Source organism: Euprymna scolopes, chromosome 7 (assembly GCF_053919585.1).
Source record: "Euprymna scolopes isolate OS-2025 chromosome 7, ASM5391958v1, whole genome shotgun sequence".
NCBI lineage: Eukaryota > Metazoa > Mollusca > Cephalopoda > Sepiida > Sepiolidae > Euprymna > Euprymna scolopes.
The window spans coordinates 155,520,716-155,547,885 of NC_136488.1; the positions used below are offsets into that span (position 1 = coordinate 155,520,716).

General features: G+C 32.8%; 1 long non-coding RNA gene across 1 annotated transcript in view; it reads left to right on the forward strand.

Annotated features, from left to right (window-relative positions):
• The first annotated feature begins 1,169 nt into the window (after positions 1–1,169).
• The window catches only part of LOC145280083 (uncharacterized), a 29,119-nt gene continuing 3,118 nt past the window's right edge, over positions 1,170–27,170 (forward strand). The window contains exons 1-2 of the long non-coding RNA XR_013868538.1: positions 1,170–1,785; positions 5,452–5,529. This is a non-coding gene — a long non-coding RNA (uncharacterized LOC145280083). The remainder of the gene's footprint in view (positions 1,786–5,451; positions 5,530–27,170) is intronic.

The following is a 27,170-nucleotide window of genomic DNA, read 5'->3' on the forward strand; positions in this document are numbered from 1 at the left end:
TTTGAGATACCAATATATAAATCTATGTATGTATATATGTTTGCTTATATGCCTAAAACTTTCGACAGAGGCGACAAATTTTCACAAGATCAGTATCGTTTTGAAGCTTGACTCTCCAGGCGACAAATATCGAAAAATTGGCTAAAAACATTAATTTCATCACCCTTAACTGAGCACTTTTCTACAGGGAGGGATCGCTGTTTTCGCCGATATTTTCGAAAGTCATCCCCTCTTTTTGATTGTATAACCTTAATTTAAACCTACGTCATTTCCGGTTTGACAGCAAATACGTCACGTTTTCCCCCATTCTTTTCCTCTTTCATGGTACAGGTTCGAGCCTGTCTTCCTACTACCACTTTTTTTTTTTTACTCAACACACACCTCCAAACACCCGGGTAACGCCGGGCACCCATGCTAGTACCTTCTAAAATTCGTGGTAATAAAATAAATATAATTCGAGGAAAAATTAATTTCTCGAACTAACGATATAATAATTGAATAATGTATTGTTTATTCAATATTTTCACACACACACACACACAAACAAACAAACAAACACACACACACACAAACACACACACACAAACACACACACACAAACACACACAAACAAACAAACAAACAAACACACACAAACACACACACACACACACACAAACAAACAAACAAACAAACACACACACACACACAAACACACAAACACACACACACACACAATATAATTGCAAAAATATTTCATGTGATTTTAATGATTTTTATTTCATATGAAAAAACTTTTCAACGCGATATTCTAACATTTCCCCTCTACACATGGACGTGTAATCATCAACCTAAGAATTTTTTGATAATCTTGAAAATAAAACTTTAAAAATGAGACTCTGGGCTACAAATAAATGAAATAGATAATTTCTACTAACGATTAATTTGAAGAAGTATGGGTGTACAAAAGAGCGAATAAATAAAATATAATTTGTATATTTCATTAATAATTATTTCTTTCAAATTGGAATTCTATTTAATCATTAATAAAGAATTGTCTAAGCTTATTTTTTTAATGAATTATACAATTTCAGCATAAATCGAGTTAGATGTTTGCTAAAATTGATGCAATATGCAGTTTGTATCGAAAAGTTTTGAATGACATTTTACTAATACTTTGTTTATCAATGTTTTTCTCGGAATTTGGAATAAACACTAATAATTTTAGAGTATTACTGTTATATATGGAAGAGGACAGGTCCCAGTAATTAGAGGAACGACGTAAATAAGTGTGAAAAATAATATTTATTATAAGGAAAAGGCTAGAATCGAACTCAGTAGTCAAAACTTAAAAGTGGATACATATTGCAATCGCAGGAATTTAGCGAATTGTCCATTATGTCATTGAAATAATTAAATAGTGATACAACTAGAGGTCAGAGTTAGAACAATGGAATTCAATTCAGGAATTTTCTTTGTGTTGCTTAAAAAGCTTGTTGGAGACATATGTAATATGTAGAATCCATGTGAGAAACATTCACGTGGCTGAAGCACGTTTCTGACGTCACAAAGAAAGATAATTTACAATATATTCAGAGAGTCAGTTCAGTCAGAGTCGGTTCGGAGAGAACGGATAGACACAGCTGTGATTCACAGCTAGGAAACTCGGGAGAGAGGAGAGTTGAGTTAGCTGAAACCCTTTTGGAAGCGACCAGATAAGGAAACAAGAAAAGGTAACTCTGCAAGGCAATTGGATTCCTGATCAGCATCTCATCCAGTTGGAAGAATAAATATCACCATGTATTTGTAAGTTTTCGTTTGTCATTTTTCACCCTGAAAAGTTAATTGTGTTTTTTGTGACCATCTTTGTAAACGAACCCTATATGAAACACCCTCCTTCCATAATATCTCCTCCCTCAATGATGTATCCATCCCCTATGTGTTAAAAAGGTCTACGTCTCTCTTTCTATTAAGCTCCTATCATAAATATGAACTATGTTTAATCTTCTCTTCTCTTCTTCTCTTCTCTATATAAATAAAATGAACTCATTTTTTCCCGTCTGATTTTGACCTTAATAGGATTAAAAATCAAAATATTTCATGCAAATATAATATGCACAAACGGCAGAACAATATCTGAGGTGTGTTATAGGCTTATTATTTCTCAAATTCCTCGATAATCTTAGATTTCTATACTTTTTCTGCTGAGAAGTCAAGGCCAAAATCGGTTAAGATCAATGGAAGTGGTAAAATATTTTCTCTCTATTAAATTCCTCCTCCTCCTGCCACCAATTAACACCGTTTGGGGATCGTTCACAAGGAACAGTTGAGAAGAGAACACCGGTTTGGCTTCGTAGTTCTTTCATGTGAAGTTATTTAAAATCACTAAACTAAGCTGCAGTGCTCTGTGGCGTAGTGGTTAGCGTGCTGGACAATTCACATTATATTTTCACGTTCGCGCCGACCTACCGTAGACGTTTTTCTTTTTGTTTTTTTCCTAAACAACTGGAATGGACTTTTCTTGGTGGCCGAACTGTTAACGTTGCAGATGTTTTTTTTGTTTTTTTTTTTCACACTTTATTTTCCTACTTATACTCGTGACTCCGGGTTTGATCCTTGCTACTTACCTACCATAACATTTTTAAAAACTCCCCCCCCCGTCCCGGAAACAAACACTCGGGCAACGCCGGGTACCCCCGCTAGTCTATTATAAATGTTTTGTCGTCCCCGAGATATACACCCCTCGCTATTTAACATTACTTTTGATACAGAAACAACACACAGCTTTTACTTTTGAATTAATTCTTGTTTTTCTTTTTTTTTTAATTATCTACTAACAGGTCAATCGGCGTTGCCCGGTCATAAAATACACATAAATATTACATTTTAATTCATGCAGAATTCTTACTTATTAATACATACATAAATATCGTAAGTATAAAACGTAACGTAAAATTCCTTAAAAAAAATGCAGTAAAAAAAAAAATCCGAAGAAACTAAGACAATGTACATGCGAGTATTATGTTTTTTCTAAACAGTTCACTTTTTGCAAGTAAAAAAAATTACTCGAGCTGAGATCGAAACTAAAACTTAAAGACCGTGATTAAAGTACGATAACTATTAGATCAGCTTGACATAATCTTTAAGGAGAGTTTTCAAACCAAATTTTACTTAACATAAGGTGTTCAGACATGCGCATTCGTAAAACAGTATAAAATCCGATTACCCCTACGTACCAATTTTTCAATTTTGACTCCTTAGCAGCCTTTTCTTCCGAATGAAAACCAATTAAAAAGTTTTCCACATGTCTGAATACTCTATATACCAAATTTCAAGTCTGTAGCTGAAAAATTCGTTGAGTATACAGTTGAGAAATGTCCTCACACACATGCTCACTTTATAGATAAGTGAGAACGTGTGGGTGTATGTGTGTGTGTGTGTGTGTGTGTGTGTGTGTGTGTGTGTGTGTGTGTGTGTGTGGACAACTCTCAACCTAATCGCGTCTTGTAACAAGTGGCGGCCACTTTTTCTTATTCTCACCTAACGCTCGACACGATTTTTTTGGGGGCCAAGTAAACATTGGAAAACTCGTTGCTGACATCAAGAAAATACTTTGGTATACTTTTTAATATCACACCAAACATTTCGCATGCAGATCAAATTTCAACAGTTATCAGATATGTACGTATTAGCAATGGTGCAATTGAAGTTCGGGGTCTTTCCTGGGTTTTGTGCATTTGAAAGGTAAAACAGCTATTGCACTGACTTACGATATCCTTGAGAAATAAGAAAATAAAGGACTAGATATCGAGTTCTGTCGCGGTCAAGGGTACGATAATGCTGCAGACATGGTCGGAATCTACGGACGTGCGCAAAAAAAAAAAAAAAGATCAAGGACATTAATCCAAAGGCCGTTTTCGTATCTTGTTCTAATCATTCCTTGAATTTTTGTGGGAAACATTCGTTTTCTAACAATCCCTTTTGTGTAACATTTTTTGGAAGTCTTCAGGCGCTGTACATATTTTTTCGCCCCGTCGACCCATAGCTGGGATATGTTAGTAAAGTACACAGGTCTTACAGTGAAGAGATTGTCCACAACTTGCTGGGGTGCACATGCTGATGCAGTGAAGCCGATGATACCAGTTAGTGAAAGCTATTGAAGCTTTATGTGATGTTAAAGAAAGCTACGAGACAAGAGGCGCTCCACACAATCTGTTACCAGCTATATGCGACTTTTCTTTCATTGTTTTCTTGTTATTCTGGAGTGACGTTTTACAAGAAGTAAACGTAACTCAGATGTACATGCAAACAACAGGTATTACCCTGGACATGGTTGCTACCAAACTAAGGGCTCTCAAGGTCTTTTTGGAAGAGCAGTATGAATGCTGTTGACAATGCTGCCCAGCAAGCACTTTCAAAATGTGAAGAACTTGATATCTCTACAGAGAGGAGAAGCAGAAGAAAGAACAGACTGCCAGGAGAGGAGACAAGAGATGCTGGATTGTCATTGCAGCAGAATACTAAGAAAGCAATGTTAGAGTGTCTGGACCGTTTCCATATCGAGTTGGATACCAGACTACAAGCAGGGAATGACATTTTGTTGACTTTTCATGCTGTTCAGCCAGATCATATTATTTGTTCCGGCGAGGAAGAAATACAATTGTCTGTTGCCAAGCTCACAGATGTGTATGATGAGCTATCTGAAGAAGACCTTTGTCTAGATATCCCACGTTTAAGGCGACACCTACAAGCAGCCGAAATAAACTTGGAGGATGCCAAACACTGCAATTCCTACATTTTATTATCAAGTGGGACTTTGTTGTTGAATCATTGCCATATCTTACGCTGGCTCTAAAATTCCTTCTGACGATATGTGTTTCTGTGGTATCGTGTGAAAGAAGTTTCTCCATAATGAAAATTTTAAAAACTTACCTCCGGCCAACCAATTAGCCAGTCGAGACTGTAGGATCTGGCTGTTTTTTTCATTGAAAACGAACTTACAAGATAAATAGATTTTGATAATATCATTGACCAGTTTGCCACAAGGAAAACAAGAAAAAATTAATTCTAGGACGATAATATCGAATGTACATCCTTTTGTGAATTGCCGTGTTTTGCATTTAAATGTTCTAAAAGTAAATATTTGCTTTTAAAGATTAAAGCACGACGGGGTGTAACGTTTTATGTAATGTTATGATATTTATGTAATTTTATGATATTTATGTAATGTTATGATATTTATGCAATGTTATGATATTTATGTATATTTATGATATTTATGTAATGTTATGATATTTATGTAATTTTATGATATTTATGTAAGGTTATGATATTTATGCAATGTTATGATATTTATGTAATGTTACGACATTTAATAAAAATATTTATTGGGATTTGCTTTGTCTCCGCTTTGTAACACTCTATTCTATTTATTTTTTGTTCTTGTTTCATATAAATACAACTACAACCCAGAATGGAAAATGGAAGAAACGAAAACTTCTTTTTCTTTTACACATGTTTATTTCAAATTTGATATGATGAAACAAAAAGGTAAAAATAACATAAAAGTTCTTTTTTCTGTACTCAGTTTTGTTACCGCGATTTTTCCGAACTTTCACGAACGTTTCTGAGCAGATATCGGGAAGAATCGGGATATACCGACGTGGAAACATAATGAAGACCAAAAAAAGAAAATGTCCAATGTGAACAAGTTCTAATTGAATCGTCCCCCTAAGTAATCCAAGTTGCAAAATTCCCACTGTTTACGATGCTAAAATCACAATGACTAATGTATACCTATTAACCCTTATCCTCGAGTGGCCTCTGGGCCTTGATAAGTGGTGACACCCTTGTAAAAAAAAAACAACCCCCCCCCCAAATAACGCAAAATGGTTACTAATATATCTTAAGAAGAAAATAATTAAAACAGTACTGGGAATGTTAAACTTTTATTTTAATAAGAAAACGAAAACGTAGTAAAACAAAATATGAAAAAAAAAAAAAAAAAATTTTGTGGATGAAACTTTTAAATTAATTTTTATTTATTTATTGTTGTTTGGGGGCCATTGCTGTTTTTTTTTTCTGGTGGGGACATTGTTATGAATTTTTTCTTGCTAGTTATAAATTGTTTTTGCCGATGGTTAGTGATCATGTTTATGTTTTTTTTGTTTGCTTTGTTTTTATTTAATTTTTTTATGTAGAGGGTAGATAGGCGTGTCAGAAATTTTGGGAATTTTTGACACCCTTAACTACAAAACTGCGAATAAAATATATAAAACTCGTAATTTCTCTTTTTAAAGTGGTTTGTTTAATTTCTTTATCGAATATACTTCCAAAATAAACTATTAAAGTTTTTTGAAAAATAATAGAAATATTATTTTTTATTAAAAAAAAAACAGTGTTTACAAAGTGCCTGCACGCGCTCATGCAGCCATTTTTTTTACGTAGTAAAATGAATTGAATTTTACAAGTTAATTCTTTTCAATTTTTTCAATTTAAAAATCTATCAAAATTTTTCTATTGGTTCAATTTTTACAATATTTGCAGGTTTAATGCGAAATTTTATGCTCTTTCCAATAAACCGAATATAATATTCTAGAAAAACGTATTTCTTAAATTCACGCCCTCCCATTTTGAAATGTCTATTAAAATGAAAATAATTAATTTTCTCACCTCAGATTTATATATCACAAATTGAAGATAAATGATCGATAAATAAAATAATCTCATTTAAATAAAAAAAAGAATAGTTTTGTGAAAATTTACCTGTAAAGTCAAAAGTTTAAAACCTTTTTTTTTAAACACGTTGATTTTCGTTTAAGTGAAACCTCACATTTTTAATATTTTGTCCTGAAAAGATTGAAACCTACAATAATTTTTTCTGCTTCATTCAATATTTTTTTAGATTAAAAAAAATCATTCCATAAAGAAGAAATAGAATATATTAAATCAAAACTCATGTATTTATTTAAGCAAAAACTGATGAGTAGAATGTGATCATTTTTCAAGTTACGATGGCCCATATGACTAACTTTTGTTTACAGCCAGCAATAGAAAGGGAGATTAATTCTGGTGCTTAAGGCCACCGAAGTTTTCAACTCGAATAAAAAGAGATATTAGTCTCCCTTTATTCAAGTTGTGAAACATTTGATTATCGCGGTATTTTTTAATCCTTGCTTAAAAAAGTATTGTATTTAAAAAGGACATGGAATATAAAATATAAATATGGATAAATTCTTAACAATGAAGAATGGAATTAACTATTGATTAGTAATTTTTATAGGTAAGTGGTTTTTTGGAATATATATATATATATTTATTATATTCGAAGGAAGTTAAAATTCGTTGATTTTCTTGAAATCTTTTTTAAAGAAAACCGATTTAAAAAACAAATATTGCATATTTTGCTATTAAACCTGTTATTATTTTTAACTTTGGTCTTTGATCATTTTATTGAAAAAAAAATAGGGTTTAAATTACATTTTTCAAGTAGTTATAAGCTTCAAAAGATAGTAAATCAAGATAGTATTCAAGTTTTTATCACGCATTAAAAATGTCGATTTCTGACACTCCTAGAGGGTAGGATGGTTGGCAAATTTTCTTTTGCTTCAAGAGCAGACAATAACCGCGAAGGTAGAGAAGAGGGCGTAGAGAAAGTGGAAGGAAGCTGACGGTAATATTGAGCTAACTGATTCATTATGCAGGTTAAAGGATCTTTGAATTTTTGTCTCCATATGAACTCTGTCAGGTAGCTTTCTGATAGTTCCGTATTATTCCCACATTCGATTTTGTTTCTTCGCTTTGCTTCCCTCCACATTCTATCGACGTGGTTTGTTGTTGTGTGCGGTCAACAAAGTTTATAGATTCATTATCCTTATTATCTAGAAACTTTAACAAAAAAAAAAAAATATATATATACTTTATTAAAGTGTGAACTTTTACAAGAAGAATAAAAAAAAAATCTTGCTTTTTTTTTTTTTTGCGTCTGTTAACTTGCATTCGATTAGCTAAGCGGTCAGGCATATCCCGATTCTTCTCGCTATGTGCCCGGAAATGCTCGTAAAAGTTCGGAAAAATCACGATAACAAAACTGCGTAAGTACTGTTTTTTTCTTTCTAGTGTAGATTTAAATATAAAACAGTTTCTTTGCTTTCTATTCTTTTTTTAAGTGTCTTATTTCGTCTTTTCTTAGTAATTTTGTTTTTCTATCCATTCATCATCATCGTCATCGTCATCATCATCATCATCATCATCATCATCATCATCATCATCATCATCATCATCACTTGATCCTCTTTTTTTATTTTGTTTTATTCGCTTCGTTTCATGAATTGATAAGGCAGATCGGCTGTTATGTGTCTTTTTGTTTTCAAACCATCTTTTCCGATTTTACTCACTGATTTTTCCTTTTTTTTTTCTTTTTCGGCGTTTCTATTCAGCTGCGTTTCTAACGCTCCCTTTTCTTCTTCTTCATAACAGCAATTAATTCATTCATTCATCCATTTACTAGGTGATTCGTCATAGAATACACTAGCGTAGCAGTGTCAGAAACCAACATTAAAAATGCGTAAAAAAATTGAATAATTCGATCTCTTATCTTTCCCAGCTTATAACTACTTGAAAAATGTAATTCAAACCCTAATTCTTTTTTCAATTAAAGGAACAAAGACCAAAATTTTAAAAATAACAGGGTTAATAGCAAATTATGCAATATTTTTTTAATCGGTTTTCTTTAAAAAAGATTTAAAGAACATCAACGACTTTTAACTTGCTTCGATAAATATATGTATATATAAATTAAAAAAAATCACTTACCTATATAAAAAATACTATTCAATGAGTACTTCCATTCTTCATTGTTAAGAATTTATCCATATTTATATTTTAAATTCCATATATTTTTTAAATAAAAAAATTTGTTTAAACAACTATTTGAAAAAAGCTGCCATTACATAAGCATTGTTACGTGTTAGCGAAATGCCGGAAGTAGTGTTTGTTCTTATTTTGAAATACGGATGGACAGCAGGAAGTAAAAACCACACGTTCGCGTTAGCCGTCTATCCTTGTGCGTGAAGAAATATGTGTATCCATAGGTGAAAAATAATCAATTTTACTAATAAGTTTTTGCCTTAAAAAAACAGTTGAGGATTTTTTTTCTTTTCTCAAAGAAATACATGAGTTTTTTTTTATTTAATATGTTTTATTACTTCTTTATGGAGTGATTTTTTTAATATTTGAAAAAAAAACATTAGATGAAATAGATATAAGTGTCGTAATTAAACAAAATTTTCTGTGCAGTATAAGAAGATTATAAGGTTTCACTTAAAAGAAAAATCATCCTGGTTTAAAAAAAATGGTTTTAAACTTTGGACTTTACAGGTAAATTTGCAAATAACTATTTTTTGTTTTAAATTAGCTTATTTTGTTTATTGATCTTTTATCTTCAATTTGTGATATATAAATTTGAGGTGAGAAAATTAATTATTTTCATTTTAATAGACATTTCAAAGGGGGGGGGGGTAAATTAAAAAAAAAGAAACCCTTGTCTAGAATATTATATTCAGTTTATTGGAAAGAGCATAAAATTTCACATTGAACCTGCAAATATCGTAAAAATTGAACGAATAAAAAATTTTGATAGATTTTTAAAGTGAAAAAATTAACTCGTAAAATTCAGTTGATTTCACTACGTAAACAAAATGGCTGCATGAAGGCTCGCGGGCACTTTGTAAACGCTGTTTTTTTAAAATAATATTTCTATTATTTTTTAAACGACCTTAATAGATTATTTTGGAAGTATATTCCATAAAGAAAATAAACAACCCACTTTAAAAAGAGAAATTACGAGTTTTGTATATTTTATTCGCAGTTTTTTTGTTATTTGGTGTCAAAAATTCCCCAAAACAGCTAACACTGGCGTTGTTTTACAAACCTTCTTTTACTAAGAGATTCATTCATTTTTATTTTATCCCATAATTTAGGACGCTAATAATGCTGTCAGTAAGTTTTCACGAGAGGTTTACAAACACATACTTTTATGTTTTGTTTTTGTTTTTTTTTTTGTTTTTTGGGCGGGGGTATTCGATTATAGAACTTGTGTAGCTTTGTAACAGGTGCTTTTGCAGTAAACTGCAAAAGCACCTGTTACAAAGTTTTAATCGTTTTCCCACATTAACCGAGCACAAGAACCGTTTAATATTTCACAAAAATTCTCTTTGCATTGGGAGAGTGGCACCGCAACAATACTCCCAATTCAGCATAAAGTGAAGTGGGAGTCAGTGGGGTGACATTTGAGCGGACCGCCCCGGGTGACCTTTACTGTAGCTACGCCGCTGATCCAGTTCGCGATATCTAATTTATGTTTCTATCAGGCACGCAATATGAAATAACTTTGACAGTTCTTGAATGTGTGTGTGGGTGTCTAGGGGTGTGTGGGTGTGCTCTGTACTATTAAGACGATTAATGCAATCAAATAAAGTTAATTGCGTTTCTTATGAAATTGCATACTGTTGTTTTACGCGTCTCGGCTTTTCATTTCTAAGAACAATATGGTTGACTATTTTATTACTGAGTCGACAGAGAAACCGTAATACTTTGAGTAAATTACAAAGTTGGGACGGAGATGACGGAAAGTAATCAACGAAATTATTTTGATATGAACAATAGAGTTTTTTTCTTTCTTTTTCTTTTTCTTTTATAAAAATGTAGAAGTCGCAATCCCCATTGAATTGGGACCAACAAAAGAATCAACAGATCTTAAAAAAAAAAAAAAGAAAGATTGTATGAAAAGTGTTAAAAAAACGCAATACAGAGTGTCTCAATATTCGTGCTCTATTTTAATGACATAAAATTCCTCCGACAATTTTGGGTATAAACAATTGAAACCTTAGATATAGGTTCCTTGGACATGGATCTAACTTAATAACTTGATTTGAGCCCAAAACTATAGATGTTAAGGGGTCATAATAGGGGTCAAAGTTTTAAAAAATTTGACATCTGCGGTTTCTACCAAATTATTCAGGCAATTTCTGGTCTAAACATTTGAAATTTTACATAAAGGGTATTCAGAGATAGGGCAAGCTTTTTCATCAGTTTGGGCCGAAAATGTTTAGTTACCAATATATAAATGTATGTATGTATGTCTTTTTGCATGTCTGCCTTAAACTTTCAATAAAGGCGATGGATTTTATCAAGATCAGTATCGTTTTAAAGTTCAACCTTTCATACGGCAAATATCGAAAAATTGGCTAAAAACATTAATATCTTCCCCTTCAACTAGGCACTTTTCTACGGGGGGGGGTTACTTTTTTCGCCGATATCTATATCTAAAGTTTCAATTGTTTATACCCAAAATTGTCGGAGAAGTTTAGTAAAGTTCTCAAAGGTCAAATCGTTGAACTTTGACCCCTTAATCGCCAAATTTCTGGCCCAAAACCGATCACATAAATTTTCCCAAATCTCAGTACCCTGTATATCAAATTTGGAGTCTGTAGAGTAAAAATTGACAGAGTTATTGCGTAGGGAAATGTACACAGACCCACACACAGACACACATACACAGACCCACACACATACACACAGATACACAGGCACACAGATACACAGACATGTTCACTTTTATATATATATATATATATATATATATATATATATAGAGAGAGAGAGAGAGAGAGAGAAATATATATATAGATAAAGTGACCTAGTCTGTGTGTATGTATATGCGAAACAGTCTCCATCAAACTACTCTCTCAATTTTTGGTCTACAGAATCAAAACTTCATATATAGAGGAATTCGGACCCATGGAACAAATTCCCTTTGTTTTTTTAGCTGGTAAAAATAGCTGTTCAATATTTAAAAATTGTAATTTGACAGGTGTAAGTCGACTTAAAGTGCCTCTCTACGCATGCACAAATATACATTTATATGTTAAAATGCATTGATTTTTAAAGTTCTGATATCCATCTGTTCTTATATCCTATGTTAGCGAATACCATTGGAAAGCTAAATGTTTTAGCATCGATTCTAGCTGATGGCGCCCAAGTCATACATTTTAAAACTTTTGAAATCATTATATATATTGGGTACAATATAATAATCAATAGAGAATTGGCTTTATAATAAAAAATATAAAATCTGCATAAATTACAAAAAAGTATCATAATCATAAAAAAAAAAGGAATTAAAAAAGAAGAGGTTTATTATTTTCAAAGATCTTACTTATCCTTTCCCCGCTCATAACCCTCACCCATGTTACATTCTAACTTTGTAAATGAAAGAAAATGTTTTTGTTTGAAATATCAGTTCTCGACGATAATTCTTGGCCTGAAGACGTAATCCCCCAACGCTGGTGATTACAGAAACATGTATGCACATATGTAGCCATCAATGTTTGTATAAATAAGTTTAATATACCTGCTCTGTTCACGCATTGAGCACTCTTTGGTAGACACATGTTGTTTCATTGGATGTACTTCTAGGAAACTAAACACTAAACTCTACTGGCTAAATATATATATATATATATTTATATATACTTGTTTATTGTTATATAAACATGCTCACATCCCGCTGCTACAAATAGCCACTTGTTTCAATCAAACAACAGATATCATCAGGCAGCGACTTGACTATTCAAAAGTTCAATGAATAATCTAATAATAGATAATAATAGATTATTCATTGAACTTTTGAATAGTCAAGTCGCTGCCTGATGATATCTGTTGTTTGATTGAAACAAGTGGCTATTTGTAGCAGCGGGATGTGAGCATGTTTATATAACAATAAACAAGTATTATCAGCTCTTTTTATTGAGCACTATCTAACAACCTCGTTGAATTCATTAGTCCATTACTTTTGAATATAAAAAACCCCAAATATATATATATATATATATATATATATATATATATATATATATATATATATATATATATATATATATATATATATATAAATGGAAAAAAAGTAAATGATTGATAATATTGGTTCGATAATCCTACCCGTTGAAGGAATGATTGTAGGTTCTGGTTCTGGTTCAAGGTCACTTGAAATAACTGGTGTAGTGATCGGCGTATCAATCTGCAAAATAAATATATAGATGATGATAATGATGATGATTGTGATGATAATGATGGTGATGATTATTAATAATACTAAATAATCAATAATAGTAATCCTAATTTCGTTTGATAACGAATCACTGAAAAGAGATGGGATTTATTCTCAGTGGACTCTCAATCTCAGTTCCAAACCAGGAGCTTCTAAGTCTGTCTGTTTTCAGTGCGTGTGTGTGTGAGTAATATACAGTGAGCGGTGTATATCCAAGAGTAGCAGAGGTCTGAAGACCGCCCAACACATTCAGGGATTCCTAGTTTTTTCAAATGTCTTTCCAAACGACTTGATACCACATGCAACACACCTACTGCTACCAGGATTTTAACCCGAAGCATACGCCTTACCTCTAAGGCCAATGAAGCACTTCTCATTTTCCTTCTTAATTACATTCTTGTCCTAGAACATGAAAAGTCTATGATTTTTCACTTCTTTGAGACCCTGTCAGAGACTGCCAAATCCAGGCGATTATATTCTAACTTTTGTCCCACCATACCTCCATATTGCTATCTTCATTAATTCTTACATCCTCATGTCAAATCATTTCCTAGTACATTTCACACTAAACTTCTTACCTTCTCCCCTCACCACCAGTAAATCTACGATTATGTCTTCTGTGGTACTCCCTCTGAGCCAATCTGCTAGATCCTGCTGCAAAGTGTGTCACTAACTCAGAAAATTTTCTACAAATTCTGCAGCAACATATCCAGCTGCCACACCCAGGATTTGGCAGCAGTCACCTGATTGCACAAGGGGATCACCACACTCTTCAGCACATCCAGTTACACTTTGGTGTTGACTTTTAATCTGATTTTGAAGATGTGAGGTGGCATGTACGTTGCGTTGAGCTGTGCCTTCATGCGTTGAACCATCCACATTTGCATTTTGAGGGTGCTGGCAATGGTCTTGTTGTCTAACTTGGATGGGTAGAGAGCATGAGTTGTACAGCTGTAACCCCTACAGGGCAACTCAGGTGCATAGGCTTGTGGTTGAGATGTACCCATAGCCGATACCTGTGGCGTCACCCGTGTTTTCATCTAGTGGTCGAATTCGTCTTCGTCGTCGGTCGCTCTCTGGTTCTGCTTTCAAATCAGCTTCCAAACGTCACCTGGGCTATCAGAGAAATATATTGCATTCACAACGGCATTCCAATTAAAGAAAAGAATGCCAAAACTTAATTGTTTTTTCTTAACATAGAATTGATTATTGTCTTCGACTTTACAAATAATAGTTACACACTGGCCTAGTCATGCAACTTAGGGGGCTGGCAGTTTTGTTTCTTTTACCAAGTTCTCATCTATCGTCAGTCACGGGAAGGGATCAGCTGCCAGAGTGAAAAGAAGACACCAATTAGCCAAGTGTCTCGTTTTTATCAAATCAGCAACTCCTTCCTCCACCTTTTTGGAGTTATTCATTCTCTTTCCTTTCCTCTCCCCCTCTTCTTTTATCCTATTAATTTGTACCCCTTTTTTTCTTTTCTTTCTTTTGAATTTCCTCCCTCTCTCTGTTTCCCTAATTTCTACTCCTCCTCTCGAACTTATCTCTACCCAATTTTTAACCCCTGCACTGAGGTGTTTCTAATTATTATCAAGTTAGGGGTGATTAGACACCTCGGTCAAACAAAGCTCGGTGGCGACCCTCACCCCAAGCTGTCTTTCATATCGCTCAACAGAAGTCTTAAAAACAAGCTTTTCATTGTTAACAGATACATAACGACAATGAGATAAAAACAATTATTTGTTTTTTCTCTTTCTGACAAAATCCCATAGACATTTCTGTTTAAAACAACATCAAACCATCATCATCATCATCATTAGAATTCAGCCGTGCGAATTCCTCTGAATTCGTGTCGACTAGTAAGGTCACTCGGCATCGCTTGGTCCCCATCGGGTCACACAGCGATGCATCTCCAATCCAGCTCGTTGAACATTGTGTCACTTTCAGACATAATAGAAGACTCCTATCACTCTTGGGATTTGTACACAACTGGCCAACTATTTGGTTTGGCTTGGTTGTTTTACAGCATATCAACTCTTTTCAGGTTATTTAATGCCGCATCCAGTTATTTTGAAGAAAATTTTTTTAATAGAATAGAATTTTTTCTTTTTTCAAGTCAGTTTCTATTTAACTTATAGTTGGGGCCCTAACAGGTACTACCATTCCGGGTCAAAGTGGACCTGAGAGCAATGGCAATTAAAGGGTGGCTCCACACTCCTCAAAGCCCGCAAGCTGGGGCCCTCACCGTCAGTGATAGTTTAAGGTCATATCCAGGACCAGCCAACTAGTAGATGATCTGCAACAAAAAAAAAGAAAAGAAAACCGGTTTTCAAAGAGAAATGGAATCATGTTGTCTTTTCTATGACGACAATTTTATCGTTCCACCCTGTATAACTGAATGTTAAAGAATGTACAAGATATGCAACAAGATTATGTATATATTAATACAATAGTGTGTGTGTTCTTTTGTGTGTCATGCTTACATCCGGGTTGTTTAATTGTTATGTTCTTCTATTTCTTGTAATAAATATTTTTACCAAAAATTCTTCATAAGTTTTGATTTCGGTTTCGATTATGGCTGAAGGAACTCAAGTTATATATATATATATATATATATATATATATATATATATATATATATATATATATATATATATATATTTCATAATTTTTTATTTCGGTTTCGATTCAAGCTAATGCACCCAAGGTATATGAATATATTTTTTATTTTTGAAATCGCAACTTTATAACATATAAAAATCGATAGAATATTAACTCTATGATAATATATACGAAATCTGCAAGAATTAAAATATATTTAAGTGTACTTTACGACCGGGCTTTACCGAATATTCGTGCTAGCTTAGATAAATATTTTGCAGTTTTAACAAAAAAAACCTACAATAATATCAGGGCGTCGCCATTTACACTGAACATCTACAGAATGCCAACATCAATATATTACATATGAAGTAGTCCACTGTGGAATTTCCACAGGTCCCACTAATTAATATTATTAAGAAAGCAATGGAAATGTGGAGATGGGAATTACCAGTTGGAGAACAATGGTTGACTGGGATAAGAATACAAAGATCTACGGAGAGTTATCTTCAAAAGAGACTCTCTATCACCACTACAGTTTATCATAACACTCAACTATATATTTATGAAAAATACACAGAAATAAAAGAGAAGATTCGAAAAGAATACCTGAGAAACTCTTAGAAACAAAACTATATATTAGAAACAAAACTATATATTAGAAACAAAACTATAAAGTAGAAATCTAGTTAAAAGAATAAACACTTGAGCAGTATCGCTAGTAAGATACTCTGGACCATTCATAGGTTGGACCAAAGAAGAACTTAAGCATCGACCAGAAAACCAAGAAACTAATGACCATGCATAATGCACTACACCTGAAAGATGATACTGACCGACTCTATATGAAAAGGAAAGAAGGGGGAAGAAGACTAGTAAGTAAGTATAGAATACTTTGTAGAAGACATAAAAAAGACTTGTTAAAATACATAACTGAGAACACAGAAAAATTTAATACTACAGCAAGAAAGTCAGTCAAATGAACAATTTAGGAAACAGCAAAACCAGAAACAAAAAGGCAAGAAAAGAAACGTGAGAAGAGAAACAGCTACATGGACGATTTATAAGAATGACAAGAGAAGAGACTCACAAAAAAATCTGGATGTGGCTAAGAAAAGGAAACTTGAACAGAGAAACAGAATTCAATTTGGCGACGAGTATAGATCTATAGATATACCACTTTTTGAGCAATTTTATAAGTTCGAAATCTCAGCAACTACTGATCAGAATTTAATAAATGAAGGCTGGTTAGAAAGCTTATGACCTGAATTGTGTAGTGGACTATGTGACATTTCCCTTTAAGGTTGCACATTACTGTTTCAAAAAGTGAGGGATCACTTTTCTATATTAATTTAATATATAATGAGCTTTCACTTTATGGCCACCTTGGCTATAAAATGGATGTTCATTTTACGTTAAATTAATATAGAAAAGTGATCCCTCACTTTATAATTTCAGCACCCTCGAAAACCTGTTATGGTGATGATTTTAAAGGATTTTTCATGGGTGGAAAGATACTGCACCTTTACCAATGTTTCAGTCATAGTCATTTGTTTTACTCATTTTGCATATGAATTACAAAATATCTGATATTTCCCTAAAACTTCTGGCCTTAATGGAGGGGGGGACTAAAACTTGCTGCTATGGTTTCAAATGATCTGAAATAACAGCAAGGGGAGACTTGATTCCAAATATTTCTTATATGTTATATCTCCCCTCTTTGGTTTTCGTACATAAAGTAAATTTCACAGTGTATAAGGATTATTTGATACTGGAGATATTCAGAATCGTACCTTATTTCCAAATGAGGGGGAGATATAACATATGACAAATATTTGGAATCAAGTCTCCTCTTGCTGTTATTTCAGATCATTTGAAACCATAGTAGCAAATTTTTGTCTCTCTTCCATCAAGGCCAGAAGTTTTAGGGAAATATATATATATATATATATATATATATATATATATATATATATATATATATATATTAGTGATAGGACAATTCAAATATTTTATATATATATATGTACAGCACAATCACATTGACACACTGATTCTTGCTGCCAAATAACCGAAGTTAAGCAACATTGACCCTGGCCAGTACCAGATGGGTGACCATTTAGGAAGCTTAGGCACTGTAGTACTGTGCCACATTGTAGAAGTTTCCAGGTTGGTATCTGGGGGTGTATTAATTCACTGGTATGCGCCTCCAGGTTCCGTTAAGATATGCCTCTAGGAGAAGGAAACTCTGATGTAAAAACCTGCAGTCTACCGTATACTCTGTCTTGTGGCAGTGATGTGCACCAACAAAGATTAGCAGTAATACCAAAATGTGGTTGGTTCTACACAAAGCCTTCACCAATAAAAAAACAAATCATCTGTTTGGATTTCTGAGCAACTTAGTTGTTGTGGTGGAAGCTCATGCGTTGAAATTGACAGGAGAGTCCATCATATATATATATATATATATATATATATATATATATATATATATATATATAATATAATATAAAGCTGAACGTGTGTGTGTCTGGTCACGAATAGGCTCCTATATGGTTGACTATTTTAAAAAACTGATTACATATAATGATAGAAGATGTATTGATACACAGGAATGGGTATGTTTGATCTGGCAAAACAGTGGTTCATTAAAAATGTGGAGTCTGCATTTGCGCCTGGTCCACAAAGTATGGAAATAAAAAATTAAAAAATTAAAAAAACGTTTACAAGTTTTTTTGATATAGATGTACATAAGAATACTTTGATAAGTATGTTTTAACTTAAATAGGGATGGTATAATAAAATTGTGGGGTCTGCGTTTGCGCCTGGGCTCCATAGAATGGAAATAGACAGAAACTTTAATATAGACTTTTCATATCTATCTGCGTGAGTATACTTTGATAATTATGTTTCAGGTTGAATAAATATGGTATATTAAACTTATGGGGTGTTCGTTCGCGCCTGACCTCCATAGAATGGAAATATGTCACAAAGTTTAACAAGGTTTTCTAATATAGATCCACAGAATATTGTGATAAGTGTTTCAGTGTGAACAGGTATGGTATAATAAATTATGGGGGTTATCTATTTTATGTTTACTTTCATCATATTTTGCTTTGGTTTTGATAACCCCAAATTCGAAGCTATCTCTTTACAACCCTTCCATTTCATAACCTATCATACTTTCATAAATCAGAGTCCATTTTCTGTAGGCTGTTTTTGAACCCAGTCAACGACAGGTACTTTTGCTAATATATATATATATATATATATATATATATATATATATATATAAAAATGTAATTCTTGGTTCGTTCAAAGTCCATAAAACCATATTTCTACATTACCAATTTAATTGAAATTTTCAGAAAATTTATGTGTAAAGTCAAGGAATGTTTGCATGTTATTAAAATAAATTAAGATCGTTAAGATCGCAAATTATAAAAATATATTAAATAAAATAAAAATATGTTTCGTAACTGTGAGACTGTACGCCATATTTCATTTCCGGTAGAAATGCGCCTTTCACGTGCGCCACGGGTTGACGACTTTCGAATAACAACATTTAACTATCTAATTAATAGATGGGTAAAAAAAAAAAAAAAATTCCCTATTTTTAAAATATATATATATATATATATATATATATATATATATATATATATATATATATATATATATATGCAATTTTTGGTTCGTTCAAAGTTTATACAACTATATTTCTACATTAACAATTTATTTGAAATTTTCAGACAACCCATCTTTAGAGTCGAGGGATATTTTTGTTATTAAAATAAATTGACATCGCCAATTATTAAAATATAAAATAAAATAAATATATTTTCGGAATTCGTTAGTGTGAACCTGTTTTGTTGATAGAACTGAACTTCCGGTTCGATTCATTTCACACCCACGAATGGACAAAACTAACTAGAAGATTTCGTTTTTTGTTTACTCGATAAGTAAAACAAAACATAATTCATTTGTTTATCTTCCAAATGTTTTAATTTAAACATTTTTTCTTTCTTATATCAGGCAAAAAAAAAAAAAAGTTTGTCGCTTGCTTTTTGAGTCGAAGTCGTTTTTTTTTTTTTTTTTTTTAATTTTTATTTTTCGATATAAGAATATATGAACTTTTTATTATTATTAACACTATTGTTTGGTAAAAGTACAGTTTTTTTTCCGAATAAATGTTACGGATTGGTAACTTGCTTAAATAATATTTGGTGCTAATGCAGAGAGTGGTCTGCGCTATTTTTTAAATCGTATTTCCAGGTTTAATTAAAGTTTTATTATATGTTTGTTTTATTCAATTGTAAGGTTAAAATACAGATTAGGTACAAAACACCCTCCCCATGTTAAGAATGGCTTTTTAAATAATAACGTTATTATTTCAGCACGTATCACTCTCTGCATGAGTACCGTACTTCACCTAACAATTTAATAAACAAAACATGGTACTTATGCAGAGAAAGTACCATGCTAAAATAATAACGTTATTTAGAAAGCCATTCTTAACATGGGGAGGGCGTTTTGTGACTATTCTATACTTTCACCTAACAATTTAATAAACAAAAGATGGTACTTATGTAGAGAAGGTACCGTGCTGAAATAATGCTATTAAGAAAGCCATTCTTAACATGGGAAAGGGAGTGTGTTCTGTAACTATTTTATACTTTCACCTAACAATTTAATAAACAAAAAATAGTACTATCGTTATTTAGAAAGCCATTCTTAACATGAGGAGGGAGTTTTGCATCTATTCAATACTTTCACCTAACAGTTTAATAAACAAAAATAGATAGTACGTATGCATAGAAAATACCGTGCTGAAATAATGTTATTTAGAAAGACATTCTTAACATGGGGATGGTATTTTGTAACTATTCTGTCCTTTCACCTAACAATTTAAAAACAAAACATGGTACTTATGCAGAGAAGCTACCCTGCTGAAATAATGACGTTATTATTTAGAAAGCTATTCTTAACATGGGAATAGGGGTGTTTTGTAACTATTCTGGACTTTCACCTAACAATTTAATAAACAAAAGTTAAACTTAAGCAGACAAGGAACAGTACTGAAGCATTAACATTATTTAGAAAGACATTCTTAATATGGGGAGGGAGGATTTTTTAACTATTCTGTACTTTCGGTGCTAATGCAGAGAGTGATCCGCGCTATTTTTTAAATCGTATTTCCACGTTTAATTAAAGTTTTATGATATGTTTTTTTATTCAATTGTAAGGTACAGATTAGGTACAACCCCCTCCCCTCCCCATGTTAAGAATGGCTTTTTAAATAATAACGTTATTATTTCAGCACGGATCACTCTCTGTATGAATACCGATTAACGTTTTGTTCTTACCGTATTTTTTTGTTTTTTTAAGAAAACTTTTTTAACAAAAATCGAAAGTGCACGTTTTTTCTTTTCTTTTTTTTTTTTTACAGAAGTTGTTTTTATATAAGAAAATATGAATGTTTTTAAAGAAATTGGGTACTCATGCACTTATTGATCCGTGCTGAAATAATAACGTTATTATTTAAAAAGCCATTCTTAACATGGGGAGAAGAAGGTGTTTTGTACCTATTCTGTACTTTAACCTTACAATTGAATAAAAAAAAAGGTAAATTTTTAGATTAGGTCCACCTCCACAATTTTCTTTTAAATGACGACTTTTGGAGGTTTTCGACTATGCTGAATACGGAAATCGCATTGAAATTTTGCAGAAATACGTAGTTATTGAGATATTAAAAATTTGTATAGTGCATTGTAATCTCTGGCAGCTATCTTTTTTACACGCTCGCGTCATAAACAAATCTACGTGCGTAACAAAGATGCCGCCAAAGAATACAATGCATAAAACAACTATCTATATCTCGATAACTACTTATTTCTGCAAAATTTCAATGCGATTTCTGTATTCAGCATAGTCGGAAACCTTGAGAAGTCGTCATTTAAAAGAAAATTGTGGAGGTGGACCTAATCTAAAAAAATACCAAAAAAACATAAAACTTTAATTAAACTTGGAAATACGATTTAAAAAAAATAGCGCGGATCAGTAAGTGCATTAGCACCTATTAATCGACTAACGTGACCCTATTGCCAAATAAGGTCCGGCTACAATGTTGAACGCGCCGTTCACATTGTTTTTTTTTTTTTTCAAGTTAAATTCAACTTTCACAATAGCTTTTTATTTTTTTTTATAATTTCACAATATCTTTTTTTAATAATAAATTGTTAGTTAAAAAAAAGCACAGAATAGTTACAAAACACCATCCCCTCTCTATGGTAAGAATGGCTGAAAAAAATATTATGTACTCATGTAGAGAGTGATCCGTGCTGAAATAATAACGTTATTATTTAAAAAGCCATTCTTAATATGGGGAGGGGAGGGTGTTTTGTATCTATTTTGTACTTTAACCTTACAATTGAATGAAAAAACATATCATAAAACTTTAATTAAACTTGGAAATACGATTTAAAAAATAGCGCGGATCAATAAGTTCATTAGCACCAGAAATTGTTAGGTGAAATACAGAAAGGTTTCTATCAAGAAAACCATTATTTTTTTTTGCTATTCTTACCAAGGGGAGGGGATGGTGTTTTGTCACTATTCTGTGCTTTCAACTAACAATTTATTAAAAAAACAAAAGGTAAATTTTCACGTTAGGTCCACCTCCACAATTTTTAACATGGGTAGGTTGGGGGTGTTTATTCTGAAAGCCGTTCTTAACATGGGGAGAATGGTGGTATTTATTCCAAAAGCCGTTTTTAAAAGACGAAAGACAGGTAAAAGGTTAAAACATGTGGTTAGGCATGGGTGTTGTTTATTCTGAAAGCCATTCTTAATATGGGGAGGTTGGGAGTGTTTATTCATGGCCATCAGTGAATTATAGTGCATAGTACAGGTCTTTATAGCTCGAAAACTAATTGCCTCTGCAGATTTTAAATAAGATTTTCTTATTCAGCATAGTCGAAAATTGTGGAGGTGAACCTAATGTAAAAAAAAACCCTCCCCCCAAAAAAGATATTGTGAAATTTAAATTTAAGCGCGGTACTAAAAATAAAATTAGACAGAAAAATACACCTTTGGGTTTGTACTTGTACAAAGACTTGAAAAAGTTGTCAACAAAAACAAATATATAACAAGTAAATATTTTCAAAAGCAAGATAAGTTACTTTTCTACCTAATTGGATAATTTTTAGTGTTTTTATTCGGTTTGTACTACTGTACATATAGATTCAAAAAAGTTGTCAAAAAATGAATGTATAACAAATATTATCAAAGGCAAGATATGTTACTTTATTATCAAAATGGATAATTTTTTTGTTTTTTTAATGTAAAATGTTTATTCAGCTCAAAAAACACAGCGTTTACTGCTATATTTGAAAATTACAAATGGCAGCAGACTGTGTTAAACACATTAGGTTTGAGAAAATGAGTTAAAACTAAAAAAACTATACAAAATACTCTTAAAAACCACCGAATACATGTCTGCCTATGTCACGGTAACATATATTGAGTTAGTTCCTGACAGTATTTTGTATAGTTTTTTAGTTTTAACTCATTTTCCCAAACTTAACGTGTTCTACTGCCGCCATTTGTATTTTTCAAATATACAGATAAACACTACATGTTTTCGAACCAATTAAACATTTTACACTAAATAAAAACACTAAAATCTTATCCAGTTAGGTAGAAAAGTAACTTATCTTGCCTTTGATAACATTTATTTGTTATATTTATTTTTCCACAACTTTTTCGTTTCTGTGTTTAGTAATACAAACCCGTTTTATTTACTGTAACGTTTAGTCGGTTCGAAAAATAGTGTTAATCATTGTATTTGAAAAATACAAATGGTGATGGACACTGTTGATGATGTTAAGTTTGAGAAAATGATTTAAAACTAAAAAAATATACAAAATACTATCAGAAACCCACCGAATATGTCAGCCTATGTCACAATAACATATAATCAGTAGGTATCTGACATTGTTTTGTATAGTTTTTAACTGATTTTCCCAAACTTAACGTATTCAACAGAGTCCGCGACCATTTATCTTTTTCAAATACATAGATAAACACTGAGTTTTTTTTAGCCGATTATACATTTTACATTAAATAAAAACACTAAAAAATTATCCAGTTAGATAGAAACGTAATTTACCTTACCTTTGCTTTCATTTATTCGTTTTTGGACAACTTTTTCGAATCTGTGTATAGTAACTCCCCCCCCCCCCTTACCCAAATATTAATTAAAAACTCACATTTTTGAATACAATGAAAAAAGAAAACTATTTAGCGTTTCAACGTTTTAGCAACTTTCGGCTTAATCCACTGAATGTTGGTCGAGCCCAAGCCATGATTGATGGTAACTCCCGAGGATCCGGATCCAATTCTGCAAGAGTACCATTTTTTTTTTTTTCATTTTCGCCTTTTTTTTTTACTTTTTGGAGTGGATTGCTTTACTAAGAATATAAGAAACATGCATTATCTCTTTTTATTAGAATTTTCCATTACATGAAATTAAGCCACAGCAACACGTGGCAGGGTACAGCTAGTATATATATATATATATATATATATATATATATATATATATATATATATATATATATATATATATATATATATTGGCAGCAAGTCATTATTTAGACACGTCTGATTGAACACGATGGAGTTATTCTTTTTCCCGATGATAATGGATAATTTTTCAATTTGTCAGGCGGTCTTTTTAATTTCAGTAGATAACTTATACAGAATAACACCCAAAGGTTGTTGTTCGGCCATATTCTTCTCAAGCGCTTTCTATCGGTGCATCCTGACGATAATCGGATGCACCGATAGGAAGCGCTTGAGAAGAATATGGCTAAACAACAACCTTTGGGCGCCTGGGGAGATTTGTTATCACTCAAACTCCAGAGAACACCACAAGTTGTTATCGAAGAGAAATCTTTAATGATAACCTGTGTGAGTACTCCTAGTGAGTAAATAATAATAATAATAATAATAATAATAATAATAATAATAATAACAATAATAATAATAATAATAATGTGTTATATTATTTATTCGTGACAAGAATGATTTTATTTATAGAGTTCGTTTTACAAAATTTTTTAATAAAACTATTTAAACCAAAATTTGAATTGATATTTTTGTATATATATTAAAACAAACAAACAACAACAACAACAACAACAACAATAATAATAATAATAATAATGATAAAAATAATAACTTATAAGTTCTCTAACCCCACCCCCATCCCCCCATTACCACATCACTGCCCCTCCCCTGAGAAAAAAGAGTGAAACCAAATAGCCAAGTAGTCAAAGAGGAAGGAAAGACCGAGGAGTGAGCACTGATCAGACCTCCACTGTATAAGTGCAAAGAGAACTGGGACCTTGTGGAGGCTTATTGCCACTCAAATTCCAGTAAAGACCAATGACCACTGCCAACGAGAAATCTACTTGCGCAGCTGCCATTGCTCAAAAGCAACATGCATACTGCAGATTTATCCGCAATAAGTCCAATACAAACAGATAAAAGTTTTAGAAGCTAAAAGTAATCGTAAGAAAGAAACAGTGACAACTAAAAGAGAATACATCACAATCACCAGAAAACGCATTGAAGCACAGAAATTATGAACTTGTGATTTCTGGAAAATCTACAACATTTTAGTAAATAATGAGCAATCAACAATTGCCCTATTATCCAACAATCAGGTTGCTTGCACGGCAACCGAGAAGGCTAACATGCTTGCCAGTCGGTTTGCCTCAAACATTGAACCCAGCAAACCATTCCCCCATTGATTTTCCTTTGAGGACAGACACCACATTAGATGATGTGAAAATCACCATTCCTCAAGTGCATATAAAAACCCCCAGACATCTCAAAAGCATGTGGACCTAATCTCATCCCGGCTGTACTATTAAAAAAATGCTCTGCATAGGTTGCTCCAGTCCTGTCAAAACTTTTCAACAAATGCCTTAACAAATCTTGCTTTCCTGACTGCTGGAAAACTGCTTCTGTGGCCTCAGTTTACAAGAATTCTGATTAAAGAGCTAACCCATTAAATTATCGCCCATTAGTCTCCTCCCTCTTTTCAACAAAAAACTTTGAGTCCATAATTAATCAAGCTCTGGCCCACTACCTTACAGTTGCTAAAATCCTGTCAGACCAACAATATGGATTCAGGCAAGCCTGTTCTACTGCAGATATCCTAACTGTAATCTCTGAACATTATATACCATGTACTGGATTAAACAGGGGAAGGTAGGACAGTAGCTGTAGATATATCTAAGGCTTTTGACAAGGTATGGTACGATGGTCTCCTTTGGAAAATCAGATTATGTGGTATTACTGGACGAATACTTAACATAACAATATGATATAAATGTGGGTGGACCTCAAGGGTCGATCCTTGGACCTGTATTATTCTTGATATTCATAAATGACTTCCTTGATAAAATTATCTCTGAGATGGGCATATTTGCTGATGACACCACACTCTATGACAGGCACAAGGGGAAAACGAATAGACACATATGTAAGGCAATGGCAGAAACCCTAGAGGATGACCTCCAATCTGTGGTGGAATGGGGACAAAAATGGATGGTAACATTCAATGCTGCTAAGACTAAACTTGTTTCCTTCAATAATTACAAGAAACCTTTTCTACCACCAATAGCTATGGCTAAAGATACATTATGTAAAAGTACTTCTTTTAAACTCCTCGACTTAATGTTCACAGGGAACATGAGTTGGAACAGATACATCCAGGGCATTGCCACAGCTGCTGCGAAGAAAGTGGGCTCTCTCTACCGTGCTAGAAAGTTACTTATGCCTGAAACTATCCTGTACGTCTACAAGACCATCATTCACCCATGTATGGAGTATTGTTGTCACATTTGCGCTGGTGCATCTGCTACTAATCTCTCACTCCTGAAAAGGGTTCAAAAGAGAGTTGCCAACCTGATAGGTCTTGAACTGTCAGCTAGGCTTCAACCTCTGTCCCATCGATGAAATATTGCATCCCTCTGCCTGTTTTACAAGTATTTTAATGGTGGATACTCTGACGAACTACAAGTCCTTGTACCCCCTCAACGTAAATACCCTCGATAAACCCGACAAGCAGCAAAATCCCACCCCTACACAGTAGAGATCCATAGATGCCATAAAGCCTTCTACTCTAATAGTTTCTTCCCCAGAACTGCTAGACTTTGGAATTCTCTTCTGGATTCCTGCTTCCGGCTTTACTGACATGCAGAAGTTCAAGTGTAATGTAAACAGACATCTTGTTGCTCAACTCCCTACATAGTATCCCTGCAATTATGTCTCAGATAGTAGCCCCGCTTTGGGGTGAAAATGCAATAAAAAAAAATGACTCAGTCAGAGTATACTCCAATCACTAAAGACTATACATGCATATGCAAATATAGATTTATAGGTTAAAGAACGTTATTTTATTAACATT